Genomic DNA, 14,727 nt, shown 5'->3' with positions numbered 1-14,727 from the left:
ATTTTTGGCTGACTCTGAATTTCGAGGCTCTGTTATGTTGTGCACTGTTTATATGCAGTACTGTATTTATTTTTTATTCTCCTGGCTTAGAAAGGGGGATGGTGCTCTGAAGGGAGAAGAATTTCTCACACAGAGAGAGAAAAAAAGCAGATACTCAGAGTAATAAATAGAGGTGCTTATATATAGGGTTGAAGACATATTTGACTGCTTTGCAGTGAAAGAAGCTCCATAAAAGTATTTTGTCTTTTTTTAGTCCACATAGGTTCATTTTTAGCTAATTTTGCGTTCTCCAAGAAAATGAAAAAGACTTCCATGACAGAGGGAAGTAATTTCCATTTTGCACAGGAAAACATTCAGTCCTGGGGATTTTCTTTATCTGGATCAGGAGAAGGAAGTTTCATCCACAAGTAAACTTTGGCAATGAGGTTTATGATTCTGCCAGGAGCTTTATCTTCATCAGTGCTCCCTGGGGGAAGACATCTTTTGTGCTGGGATGTACATATTTGTCCTTGCTCTTAGATTCAAGAAGCAGGTAAGATTTTGAGCAGATGTTTTGGCTAAATACTGGTTGAAAGATATTTGGAGCAGTGGGACACTGCTTCTTTGGTGTTGTGTTTGTTTGTTTGTTTGGGGTTTTTGTTTTGGTGTTTTTTGTTGTTTTTTTTCTGGTGGGTTTCTTGATTTTGATTTTTTTTTTTGTTTTTGTTTGTTTTGGGTTTTGTTTGTTTCGTTGGGATTTTTCTCCCCACCATAGAAATAAGACTTATTTCCTTTATGAATAACCAGTCTTCAAAAAAAAAAAAAAAATCACCAGTTCCATAATTGGTTTCTTCTCAGAACAAGCCAAAGCCCATAATTCTCCAAGCTTTGCATGTGGATAGCAGAAGGGAGAAGTGGAGTGCTGGGGGAACAGTTTTGTGGGCACAGTAATTTTTAAGCAATCCTCAAGAGGTGTCTGTGCATGAGGATGATCCTTTCCAGATCAGATGTGCTTGATAGCAAAGGACTAAAAAATGATAGAGATATCTTTGAGGCTAATTTTGTATAAAGACGATATAAATGCAAAACATGCTAAGCACCAGGTTTTATTGAATCCATCTAATTACGAGCAACTAATCAGCATAATTTTCCTGCATTTTCAACCACATTTCCTTGAGACTGAAGTATTTAAGGCAATTATGAAGAAATGCCAACACCTAATTGTGACAAATTTTATCTTTAAGGAATCATTGGGTTTTTCTTTCTATAGAAATGCAAATAATTTGGAACAGACAGGGCTCTGGGTCCTGGTGGATGAGGAGTTATTGTGGTGCAGACTCACTGCAGTGAGTAAAGAGTTGAAATGCATCCTGGTAGCCTGGTAGCCAGCTTTCTTTTCTTCTCTAATACCTCCTAAAGCGTGTTGGTTTAGAGGTGCTTGAGGGGCTGCCAGCATTCCTTGCTTTGAAACACAAGGCCAGCTTCAGCATCCAGTGGATGGGGAGTGTGTGGGTGCATTTCTGTCCTTTTGCTTGTGGCAACCTGTAACTTCCAGCCTTAAGGTGTCATTTCTTTTAAGTGAACACCACCAGGGCTTCCTGTCAAAGAAGGATGGGCTCATTTCACATGGGGATCACCATCTGAAACGTGCTGCAGCAGAGCAACATTCCTTTGGTTTTCCAGGCAGGTGGAGGTGTCCTTGCTGGGGTTTCTCTGCTGTGGTGTTTCCCCTCTCTGCCATCCCATCTTTATGGTGTCCTTCTGCTGTTATTTGCAAGCAGGTTACAGCTGTTATTGCACCTTTCCTCGGCCTCTGTCATGTCTCAGAGTTACCGAAATAGTGCTGACTGTGGACTGCTCTCCAGTACAGAAATAGCGTGTTGTTGTCATGTCGGGCATTAAAATTCATAGACTGTAGCCCGTCTGTTTCTTGCACTTTCTGGACAGGCCTGTTAACCTTTGAGAGATTTGCCGTTCAGATCTTGCTGTACAATAATAAAAACAGGGAAGTGAGAAGGAGCCCTGCTGGGAGAAAGTTTATGTGTTGGGATGATGAACCCGTAAAACTCTGTGACTGTTCCAGCCCGTGCTCCCAACACGTGTTCCCCCACCTGCTCCCATTCAAGCCTGGGAGCTACCTGAGTGATTTAGGTTAAAAGAAAGGCTCAGGCTGTGCTGCAGGCAGATCAGTTTAACCTCCATGTGGCAGTCAGGATGGAGGCTTCTGTGCCACTGTGCTAAGCTGCTCCTGGATTTGTGTGGTGATGTTAATGATGATGATGATGATAAATAGCTGGAGGGGTGAGAGGAGGAGTCTTTGCTCAGCAGCGCTGATGTGAGCACAGCCCAGTGCTGCTCCTGCCAGAGAAGCAGTTGCTGCAAAATTCACATCTAACCCCACTGCTCCAGTGCATTTTTTGTGACTTAAATATCACACTTTGTAAATACATGTGTATATAGCAGGCAGTTGAGAGTAAATGCTCTGCATTGATTTCTCTTGTGCTGGTCTCTGGCAAGGTGGGGGGGTTACAAAAACACCCAGCCATTGATTAGAACCATAGAATCACGGGATATCCTGAGTTGTATGGGACCCACAAGGATCCAGCTCCTGGCCCTGCCCAGGACACTCCAAAAATCCCACCCCGTGCTGGAGAGCGCTGTCCAAAGGCTGCTGGAGCTCTGGCAGCCTCGGGCAGTGCCATTCTCTTACCTCCCTGACAGCTGCTTTGCCCAAAAACGAAGTCTAGAGGAAAGACAAAAAGCACCTCTCTCTCCTTTCCCCTCCTTGCCCTCTCTCCCTTTGTGATTCTTATTGGATAATATCGAGAAATCCAGGAAGGTATTTTTAGCCTGAGCAAATAGAAAATTTAGGGCAGAAATGATGTTGACATTAATCACAGCAGTGATGAAATTCCACTTCAAAACATTCAAATGTGGCAAGGTTTTCCCTGTGTCCTACTAAAGAAAAGAAGATCCTGTTGCTGCCAAACCACAGGATGTTTTGCTCATGCAGAGGAGTCACGAAATGAGCCTCTCATTTTTCTGCCATGTAGAAATGAGTATTGTAAGAGGAACTTCATTCCTCTACTTCTGCAGTGAAGATTTCTGCAGCGGGGTGCTGGTAGAGGCTGCTGGGGTCACTGTGCTTACAAGGAATCCAAGACCACACCTATAAGGTGATAGGATGAAGAGGCAGTGCCAGGAACCAAATTGTATGCTGGCTCTGTGGAGGCAGAGACAGGATCTTCTTTTCTTTAGTAGGACACAGGGAAAACCTTGCCACATTTGAATATTTTGAAGTGGAATTTCATGTCACAGCCATCCTTAGCATGACTCTTGGGGTCACAGAGAGATTTGGGAGCAGCAGCAGCAGCAGCAGCCCTCTCTGACATTGCAGTGAGGGTTAAATCTCACCAGCTGCTGAATCAGATAAATATTTGGACGAGAGCAGACCAAGTGCAGATGGTCTCAGCAACTCTCTTGGACATTGCAGCCTTTATGGATGCTGTTGAACACACAGGAAATCCTCTGAGGCCAGGCTCCAAAACCTGCTTAGATATAGGAGAGCACAAGGAATCCTCTCAGAAACTGAGAGGTAATAGCTATAGAAATAAAGGGATTTTCCAATTAAATGGCTTTTTACCCTTTGTGACATCCTGTCAATAACCAAAGCAGAGATACTGAGATTGAGAGGCCCTTGAGTATATCTCTGTAGATAAATCCAGGTCTGGAATTTTTGCACAATGGCCTTTTCATGATTCTTGGGATACAAATCCTCACCAGTATGCCTCTGCCATACTGAGTTCTCTGCCAAAGGTCAGGTGTGATTACTGACACACAAACATGCATTTGTTTCTTAAGCAGTTTCATCTTTTTTCCTTCCTTCTGCCACAATCTCAGTGTAGCTTAATTTTCCAATCAATTTGCTTTTTAAACCTTCCCCAGTGTTCTCTGCTGAAACTCAAAATATGTGAGTATGTGTGCGTTTGTTTATATATCAGCACAATCATTCTTTAATGTGCTACAGCTCCAAGTATCTGCATTCTGTCAGGAGCTGCTTTATGAACAGCACGTGCCTTAGCACCTCTTGCAAAATATAAGCAGAGAGAAAGAATTTGCAAAATTTGGCCAAAGATTTATCACTGTTTTGGTTACCAGCTCTGTTGTCTCCTTGCTGCTTCTTCCAGAGTGGATGTTTTAAATCGGGTTTTAGAATCACAGAATGGTTTGTGTTGGGAGGGACCTTTAAAGGTCATCTGGGCCAAGCCCCCTGCAATGAGCAGGGACATCTTCAATTAGATCAGATTGGTCAAAACCCTGTCCAACACGGCCTGGAAAGTTTGCAGGGACCTCTCTGGGCAACATGTTCTGGTGCCTCACCACCCTCATTGTAAAAAATGCCTTTAGCTATATCTAGTGTGATCTGGACAGTCACAGCCTGATGGTGAGAGCCTAATGCTGCCACGGGAGGAGGAGGAGGGTGAGAGTTCTCCTTTGGTCAGATATGGATGAAGGTCACTGCTGCTCATCTCAGGAGTCTCACAGCACTGTGCAGAAGTGTTGCTGTCCAGAATGACACCCCAGAGCTCGTTAAAACAGATGGCTCTGTCCAGGGCTGCTGACGGACTGACAGGCCGCCTCGTTAGTGTTCTGCAAGAGTCCTGCTAATTGCTTTGAGAAAATACAGATCTGCTGCCTACGGAAATTGTTCTGTGGAGCCAAATTTGGGAGCATCGGGTGGTGTTAAACTTAGTGGTGTAATAGGATACCTAAGTGTAAGAACAAGCAGAGCTTCTTTCTTGACAGAATAAAAATAGTCTGGGTTGGAAAGGGAAAGGCTGTGATGAGCACAGGCTGCTGAACAGCTCTGCCTGACCAGAAACTGCTCTGCATCAAATCAAAGAGTGGCATGTCCATACTCAAAAACTCTCCTCTACAACAGACCTAGCAGAGAAACCGCAATGTTCCCCCAGAAGATGATTATTGCAGGCTGAGGTGATGGTGTGTCGTGGTCAGGGCACGTATCTAAGCAAAGCTCAGAGAGCAGCTCTGTGCCTTGAACCTGCTTTCTGAAAGAGCGAAGGCTGAGGCTGCTCAGATAAGAGTAATGAATTTGGATACCGTTAAGACTTTAATAGAAGAACAATTATTGGCCTTGCCAACTGAATATTTGCTCTTATATCTATATGGAATTAATCTTTGCAGTGGGTTTTTTTTTTTTTTTTTTCCCTTGCATTTCTTATGCCAGAGGAGTAGAAGCCAGGAGGGACAGGGCACATCTTTTTCCTGATGGCACCCATCCTGCTCCCTTGTCGTGCTGCAAATGAAGAGACCCTACTGTTTGTAAATGAGGACCTTTCTGATTATTGATAAATAACCTCTGAATGGGAAGTATGACACATGCTGGCTGGAAGAACAGGGCTCTGTAATGGTAATATTGCCTTGAAATTGCAGCCCACGTAGTTTGAGAATTATTCAGGATAATTACATTAATGTTGCCAGAGAAATGAAAAGGAACTTTCTATTCCACCTATTAACAAGCTCTGCTGGCCTTAAATTATTTCTGAGAAGAGCCTGAAAATGGCTGAAATCACCAAAATAATTACAAAGCAGCAGTTGGGATAGAGGGGTGGGCTGGGTGAGGTCCTGGCTGTGGCTTTTTTGGCTGACAGGTAAACACTGCTGCAGCTTTTGTGAGGAAAGGAGCACGGCATGGAGCTTTTGGGTTGGGAACATTGCAGGCTGCAAATGGGCTCAGGGGATCTGCAGGTTTGGACCCTAAGGAGAAAAGAGCCTTAGGAGCAGGCTGCTCTCAGTGCAGGTGTTGCACAGCAGTGTGTGCACAGGTGAGCAAGAGCCTGCTGTTGTTCTGGTGTGCTGGGTACTTCCATCCTCCACCCTCCCTTGCCAACAGCTCTCCTGAGCCTGTGCAGTGGAAGGTGCCTTTGGTGATGAATTTTTGCCACTTTGATCCTTGTCTCACTGCAGCAGCAGAGATGTGAATGTTTCTGAGCTCCAGACTCTGATCAGCAGCTCTCCGAGTCTGGCCTGTCATAAAGGCTCAGTCCTTCTCTTGAGCTCACGTCGTGTTTTTGGCCTTGTGCAAGCCACACTGACTCCTGCCCTGACCTGCTGTTGCCCAGCTCACCTGTAACATTACTACGAAACCAGGACTTTTTGTTGTGTTTCCTTTGATTTGTTTATGTTATTGCACTGTTTGCTGAGTCTGGGATAAATAGAAGGGGAAAATTTAGTACTCAGATCTAAATAACTCAGTATCATGGGAATCAAGGTCTCCAGGGTCACCTCTGCTGTTACTGGAGTTTCCCATCTGCATGAAATTCAGAGCATCCTTGGAACACCTGTCTATGAGAGCAGCTCTGCCCCTCTTTCTCTTTAGTCTCCAAGAATTAGGACATCTTGCATCTCATGACTGGTCCTATATTTATACTTCTTCCTAAAAAGTAGCCATATTTATCTCCTGTGAAGAAACTGGAGCAGTGGGAGAGGATGCAGGGGGATGCAGGCGCTGCAGGTCTGGCTGCTTGCAGCACGCAGTCGTGTTCCAACACACGCACACACATTTCATTTTCTCCCATTTCCTCTTCACTTGTCCGACAAGTCCATCTCAGCCCTGTGTGATTACTTGATGACCTGTGTGCCTTCAGCACTCTCAGCACTTAAACAGGGTTTTGCTCCCTGCCAACAAGTCAGACTTTGACTCTCTGCACACACACACACACACAGGGAAGAGTTTTCTCCCTTCACTGGAGCATTCTGCCCCTACAACTACTGCCACTACCCACAAAAGTTTGGGGAACCCCCTCCTTGGCTCATTACATTGCCCTCCATCCTCTCTGCATGCTCAGGGCTGGGTGAATCCATCAGGAGTGCCAATAGCTGCCTTCCCTCCTCTCGCTGCTCCTGGCCCAAAATAGTTAACTTTCTAATCCATCAGCTCCCTTAATTCTGCATTTAAGGAGATGGAGCTGAAATGAGTCTTGGCTTCTCCCTTTGCACACGGGTACTCCAGAGATCTCTTAAAAGGCTCCAAGGCTGAGGGTGATTTAAAATAATAATAATTTGGCAGATGATTTCTTTCAGTTGAGACATTAAAAATGTTTAAACATTTATATTTATTCTGTTGTGATACTTTGAGAGATTTAATGGATTTTAAAAGAAGTCAATTGGAAGGAAAGCTCAAACCAAGGGATTGCTTAATTATTTCAGATGATAAAATTTTCATTTTGACTTCTTCCTCCACTCCAGGTGCACCCACACCTGCATTTACATGCTGATTCTTTCTGCATATTTGGTTTGCCCTGAATTTTTTAGGAAGGTTTGGGGAATGCTTGAGTGGGTTCCCGGAAGTCTGCACAGCATGAAAATCTCAATTTTCATTTTGCATGCAAATGGACATTTTTTGTTAAATGAAATTAATTATAAATATTGATAATTCACCAGTAAATACTAAATAAATTTCAGCTGATTCTAGAAAATGCTGTCAAAAGTCAGGGCAGGTATAAATGGTAGAGAAGGAACTTTCCTTCCATCTTCTGTAGGTCTCTTCATAGTGTAGAAATTCATGGATCCAGGTGGATTGGATCTCCTGCACAAAATGGAAGTCCCTATGTGTTGCAGTCTCCAGCTGCAAAGATACTGAAGCTTTGAGGGGGGTTAATTTGTTTTCATCTTCCCAAAGAGCTCTAGCAGGTTTTTTTTAGTCCTCATAACCCTGCCAGTTCTGAGGAATAATAGCAGTTACGCAGATAGTTATGTCGACATCAACTTAAGGTTTATGCTTGCAAGGTTCATATATTTTTGGTTGTGCTGGCGCTAATACAAATGATAGCTCAATAACAGAAAAATAGAACAGTCCCTGAGCCACAGTTCTGATGCTTGAAGCGCCTTTAAACCCTGCACCCAAATGAGAAAGTGATAAAAACAACCTACTCAAAGTGGCTTAGCTTGAAGGAGCATTTTATGTGTTACTTGATGACAAAATAGTGAGGCATTAATGCAGTTTACAGTAAGACACCCCTGAAGTTATCAGTGAGGTTGGTGTGATGCCTGACAGATTTAATGTAAATATTTATAGACTTGGCCTACTAATTATGCCAGTGGAAAAAATGCAGTATTAATGTGTCACCTCCCCATGTCTCTACCTGCCAGCATGCTGCTAGCTCACGTAAATATTCTGAAGATAGAAAGTACATCACATAAACAGAGGAGATAATTTAGATTTTTAATAAGGAATTAAGTCATCTCCAGCAGCGGTTTCCAGCCTGTGGTCCACAGAAGTATGGGAGGCCTGGGGACTATTCCCAAGGAAAAAAGGACAAGTAAAGAGAGGTTTTTGTAAGGTGTGTAGGAATCTCTCTCTGTGAAATGATTACAGAGGTATGCACCAGCTTTGTCAAATATTTAGAGGTCCACACAGTGAGAAAAATTTGAAACCCACTGATTTACCATATTTATATAAAGAACTGAGTAATCTCAAAGTGCTGTACTGCCATGTTTTAAATGATTGGACTAATGATTGCGCTAATGATCCTGCCAGAGCCAGGCTGCCATAAAAAGTCCCAGACCACGAAGCACTAAAGCATGTGCTTAACTCAAAACACACAGCGATCCCCTGAAGTTACTGCCTGTCCCATCCATAACCAGTTTGCTGAATAAAGACCACGGGGAAATTTAAGACAGAAGGCACGGACTGCTATCATCTTGCAAACAGCTCTGCAGATGCCTGATTGCCGTGTACAACTGAAAATCTAATTATGTGAATCTGCAGTTCATATTTTTCTGTTTCAGCTTATTTATACCAAGAGACTCGGAGGGTTTTAGGCGCCTTCGGTTTCAGCTGTTGCTGGTTGCCAACCCAAAGAGTGTTATCATGGCTGTGCTGCACAGACAGTTCTTCTGATATGTGATCCTGTGGTTTCTGCTCTGGCACAAACTGACTCCTCACAAAGCTGTGCAAATATGTGAAATGCTATCACCAGTGGTTTTGTGTGTGTGTGCGCTTGCCTTTGTCTGAAACTCTTGCAAACCGAGGCAGGATGACCGTGTGGTTTCATCCTGTCTTCTGCAAAATGGCATCGTGGTCTGGATCCATCCCTGATACCTGGGATTGGCTACCTAAAACAGAGGGGAGACAAGATAAAGAGAATAAAAGCTGGTATTTATTAAAGGCCTTCGACAGGTATGCCTAGGGCAGTCAAAAGCCTCCCAAGAGGGGCTACACACAAGATGGACAAAGGTCATTAGTTTTTCATACGGTTGAGAGTTTGGTCCTTTTACATATCAGGGGTTAATCCTCCAATTACAGGGTCGGGTAAGGAAGTCATATACCTCCAGTTTGCTACCCCAAACTCATTTTGGTTTATGCTTTTCGGGGCCTGAGACAGTGAGGTGTTCCTGAGATTCAGGCCTGGAGAGGAATTGTTGGATGGGAGAACAGCAGCTGACAGGTTATGCAGCTTTAGAGGTATACACTAAAGCAGTACAGGATCTGAGAAATATAAAAGCTAAATCCTAAGGCATCATCCCCACTGGTTTCAGCTTGGGGGGCTGGTCCAGGCTGCCCACATCTGGCCTGTGCACGAGGGCAGCGCTGCTGACCTACGGGGGGCTCTCTGTGAGAAGAAGGAAAGAGCGTTTTGGTAGAGTGCAGGTGAGAGCCACACATGGTGTGACCACAGCAGCTCTCACAACAGCTTGGATGGAAGAACTGCAGGCTTTCCCCAGGGGATGCCACGTGGGGTTTGTAAGGTCTCACTGCTGATGGGTGAAAGGCAGATCTCGCATTCCTGTGGGTGAATGAGTCCTTGCCATGGCCTGAAGCCATAGCCCGTGGAAGGCAGCAGGCTTCCTCTGCCTTCAAAGAGTGCTGGCTCCGAGCTCTCTTTACTTCTAATCACCACTGCCTTCATCCCTTGTAAACACTTCACCTGCCCACCACACCTCTGCAAACCACACAACAGAATAACCCCAGAGCAGTGGAGTGCACGGTTTGAAAAGGAGCATTAGGAGGGGAAAATCTCTCTCTCTCTCTTTAAACTGTCTCTTTTCTATATTGTTACCTTGACAACTCTGCTGCTGTGTTTCATCTTTGGTGGGACTTAGCCGTGGCGGAATAAGGGGGACATCCATGTGTGTTTCCTCATCTCCTCCAGCTCCGCTTCACAGGCACATGCCAGGCACAGGGCATCCCGAGCTGCAGAGCCCACGGTTGCTGCCTTGACCCATGGTGCTGCCTGGAAATGATTACAGATATTAAGAACTGGGACCCGTTCTGATTCAAGGTATAATATTATATCTTCTATTTCTTTTCGTTATGCCAGCGCCGGAGCGGTGTTAATGCTCTTTAAAAAGAGATGCAAGGTGCTTAAAATATTTTTCGGGTTATAAAGGTTAGGACAGCTGGAAAGCAGAGAGGGATGAAAGTACTCAAAAATAGTTGTATTATTTTTAGTATAAGCAGATACAGGTGTATGTGTCAAGATTAGGATACAGTTCTGATGTGCTGAACTGAGTCTAGAGATGCTAAAAATATGCTTTCTTTTCTCATAGTTTTAGAAGAGACAGAGGCAAAGGTAAAGGGAAAGTAGTGGTGAACTGAAATTTTAATTCCTGTGAGAAATTTTAATTCCTGTGCTTCCTTGCTTGTCGGGGTTTGGCGGAGCTGGCTGCTCACCTGGGTGCCCATGTCCCACTGGCACCGGCAAAGCACAGGAGGCAGGGCGAGGTGTTACCAGTGGGAATGGGAACCCTCCCACCCCACTTTTCCTTCTCCCAAAGAAAATCTCCATCATCCTAATCCCTTTATTCCTTTTAACCGAAATGGCAGCAAAGGCAAGGCAGGCAGGCTCCGGGGCTGGGGTGGCTGTGTCTGAATGTGTGCAGGGAGAAGGGGGCTTTTAATGCAAAACACATGTGTTTTCAATTGCTCGCTGGAGCCAGCCCAGTAGCTGTAACTTGGCCTGACAAAGCCTTATTGAAGTACAGACAGTGTGGTTTCAAAGCAGTTAGAAAAAGAAGGGGAATGCTGTTCAGGAAATTCTTCAGGCATGGGCAGGGACTTGGCTGCAGTTCTGCTGTTGGAAAATCTGACAGGGGCAGCTCATGAGCGCAGGCCAGGCCTCGTGCTGCTCCCAACGCTGAGCTGCATCTTCCCCAGGCTCCGGCACCCTCCGGGCGTTCATCCATCACCAGGGGAGAGGTAAGAGCTGCCCGGCTCCATCCTGCCACCGCCGCGCGCCTTCGCCCTCCTTTGTGCCTCTGCAAAGGGGCTTCTTGCTTTCACGCTGCTGCTTAGAGCAGAGAAAAAAGAGTCAAGAGTGGGAAGTTGTGGCATATTTGCGAAGGGCTGGGAGCAGTCTGAGGCTGGGTGTTGGTTTCTGGCTAAATTTGTGTCGATAGTAAAGCTTGCAGGCGAAGCAACGCCCGCGCCGCGTCGCTGGCTGAGGGAATGCTGCACCCAAATATTCCCCAACTTTGTCATTTTGGGGAGTTAGTACGTGTGTAACCTGAAACTACTCAAAGGTTGGCTCTGGACCATGTGTCGCTCAGATATTTGGATGAAAAACACGGCTCAGTCACAGTAAATATATTTATAAGTGCATTGTATTGTAGTTGTTTAATGAGTTGAAAGCATGTTTGTCTGGGGGTTGTTTGCCAATTCCTGGTACAGCGAGCTTGTGAAGAGAGGCAGCAACTCAGTAATAATCATTGCCTTGTGATTTGTCTGTGTATTTTTTTCCTGTATTTTACAAAGCATGAGCAAACTGCAACAGACAGCACGGTCAGAAGCCACGTAGAGAAGATTAGAAGGGAAAACATTAATTTAGGGGCTGTTCTGTCTGCAACTTCTCTTCCGATTTGTGTTTCTTTCCCCGAATAACTGAAGAAACATTTACGATGAAAAGCTCTCTCCCTCTTTAGGGACCTGCCAGATTTAGGCAATGTTCTCTCATCCTTTTAGTTGCAGCATTAAAGCTTGTCTTGCCTTTGCAGAGATATCAGCACCTTATATGGCAGGCTTGGGCTCGGGGTTCGGGAACGCGCGTTCGCCCGGGAATGGAGGTGTCAGGAGGAGTCTGCCTCGTGTCTCCTCACAAACCTCCTTGCCTCTGCCTTGGATTTTCAGTGTTATTTGATGTGTTGAAAATGCTTTTTAGCTGTGTTTTATTGGTGGTGGTGGTGGGGCGCTTTTCCTTTCAACAAGGAATGAATTAAGAATATGGAATTATACAATGGGACGGTGCTGAGAATCTCTGACTGGTTCATGGGAGTGGACACACAGTTTGCTTTGCCTGCATCCAGCAGGGCTCAGTCACTTATCTTGGCAGCCCCAACATTCAGGGAGGTGGGGAGCTTCCCCACCGAAGGGCAGCAGATGCAGAATGTGCAGGACCAGAGCTTTCTCCCAGTAATGCTGCTGAAGAGTGTCGAGTTTGTTTGAGCCAAGTGAAGGCTCTGTGGGTTTGCAGCGCAGGAAGGGCATCCTACAGGAGACATGGATGTACTGTGGCTTCCTGAAGGCTGATGGGGGCAAAGGGAATGAGAGAAAGGACAGAGTTGAGCTATGAAAGGGGGGGGCAAATGAGGGAAATAAAGAGAGTTGATAAGCTTAAAATTTGCTTTGCATAAAATACACCTGCAGTGAAAATGCTGTGTTAAATGAAGGTCTTATATGATCTGGAACTTCTTGAGCCTTCACAGGCTGCCATCTTACCCTGCAGACTTGGAGCTCTATTGCTTTTCTCAGCAGCTGTTTAGGCAACCAGTCAGCCTATTTTCTACTTCACTGCTAGTTGTAAGCTTATTTTTAAAAAAATGAAATAAAATTCGAGTTCCTGCCTCTGATCATGCAGCATCCCACCTCCCAAATCTGACTGTCAGCGTTGAAGAGCCAGAGATATGAAGAGGCTGGAACGTGTCCATCTTAGCCAGCAGCAGCCAGGGCCATGGAAGCTGGTGTTTCCTCCCCAACTTTGGCAGCTCTTCCTGAGCCTCCTCAGTGACCTTTGTTCAGCTCCACCTGGGTCAAGCATTCAAGCTTTGGATCCAGGAGGACTGAAGAATGTGTGCATGTGTGGGCAGAGGGGAGACAGCCTCTTGATTTTGGAAGCAGATCGATAGGAGAGCCATTAGCAAACCCTGGTATGTGTATCCCTTCTCCTGGTCCTTCCCAGAAAGAGAGTGAGTCTGTGCAAAAGAGCAAATGGATTAGCACAGAAGGCACATCATGTGGAGGGAAGATGGAAGATGCAGCAGAACAAGTTTTAACTTGTGTGAGCAGGATCACTGCAGAGACTGCACTCCGGATCCTGGCACATGCTCAAGCCCACAGCTCTCAATTTGTGCCGTGCTGGTTGGGTTCCAGCCGTATAAATCCATATTGTGATCCTGCTTTGCACGTTCCTACAAGCTATGTCTCTTTTCTTGGTGCTGTGGGGTGAGAGTGTGTTGGGGCAGGAGTCTGCAAAGTGTCACCTCCTGTGGCTTGCTTTCTGATTCGAGCTCGGTTGATTATATCCCTCTTGCTGTTCCCACAGCCTCCTGCAGTCACACCTGCTGCTGGCTATTTTGGTGTAGTTCTCATATTTGTGCATCCTGCTTTGAGACACTCTGGTGGGAAAGAGCTTTTCTAAACTTGGCAGCGATGGACAGAGGCTTGTGAGTGCTTCACATCATCTGAGTGGTGCAAAGGAAGCAGCGTGTGAATGCAGCAGAGCTGCTGTGGTGTTTGCATGCAGCGTGAATTTATTGCCACGAATCGTGGGGCATTTTCTGAAAGACATTCTCTTTTGAGTCAGTTTCTTTTGACTAGCTTGGTACAGTAAAGGACTCACTGCAGAGACTTTCTTCCTTGCTAGCTTTCCATTTTCTCCTTAATTCTGAAAAAAAAAAAAAAAAAAGTAATGAGACAAGCTGACTATCAAGTAAAAAGTGTAAAATTTAGAAGAGACTGTCATAAGGAAGAAAGCAGATGTGTTTCTGTCCTTCTCAGAGAAGAGAGGCAGAAGAGTGAAATCACATTGCTCACAGATTCTTGCAGCATAATAAAATATCACTTTTGGCTTAGAAAATACAATTCAGAGATGGAGCTGCCTTTGGTTTGTTCAGGCAAATTTTAAAAGGTTTGGGGTTCTACTGTGAGTGCTCTTTGAATGCAGAGAAGGGACAGGACAGTCCCATTGTTCAGCTTTTGGTTGAGTCCATCTGCTCCAAGCTATTGGTTTATAAACTGAGGTTCTTGCAGTGCACTTATGCTCAAGCACATTTGTTGTCAAAGTGCTGCCAGCCCAGACAGATGGGGAAATTACGAGAGCTTTCAAGATGTTAGAGCTGGGGAGCGGCCGGGAGCATTGAGGGATCTGAGTGAGATGTATTACCAGGAGATGAATCCCCAAGGTCTCCCCAGCTGCTCATGCTGAGTCCAACTTCCACAAGATGCAAGAGGACAGAGAGGTGTTTTCCAGTGGACTGGGCAGAGTGTGCCCTGATGGAGTACAGATGAAAAAAAAGCTTGTTGATGTGTTTATGTTTGCCAGAATCAGACCAGTTGTTTGACTAACACTACATGTGGTGTACCCACTGAAAGAGACTACTCATGAAAGAAAGGAACATTCCTTAGGATGTTTCTTTTTACTTTTTGTCGATCTGGCCATGTTTCACACAGCAGTGATCCCTGAGAAATGGGCATTGAGTGCTGGTGGTGTTCCCAACTCATGGAAGAACTGC

At 45.2% G+C, this 14,727-nt stretch overlaps 1 protein-coding gene across 10 annotated transcripts in view; it reads left to right on the top strand.

The window, feature by feature from the left end:
- SGCD (sarcoglycan delta) overlaps positions 1-14,727 on the top strand; it is a 497,197-nt gene that overhangs the window by 349,603 nt on the left and 132,867 nt on the right. Inside the window, exon 1 of one of the 10 annotated variants that reach the window (XM_040078050.2) lies at positions 10,263-10,283. The exons of the other annotated variants lie outside the window; for them this stretch is intronic. The gene's annotated coding sequence lies outside the window, so the exon portion shown is untranslated. Of the gene's footprint in view, positions 1-10,262; positions 10,284-14,727 lie in introns of those variants that run through there. 10 annotated transcript variants of the gene reach the window in all.

The sequence above is a fragment of the Hirundo rustica genome, chromosome 14 (genome assembly GCF_015227805.2).
Source record: "Hirundo rustica isolate bHirRus1 chromosome 14, bHirRus1.pri.v3, whole genome shotgun sequence".
Classification (NCBI taxonomy): domain Eukaryota; kingdom Metazoa; phylum Chordata; class Aves; order Passeriformes; family Hirundinidae; genus Hirundo; species Hirundo rustica.
This window is presented reverse-complemented; position numbering and strand designations above follow the sequence as displayed.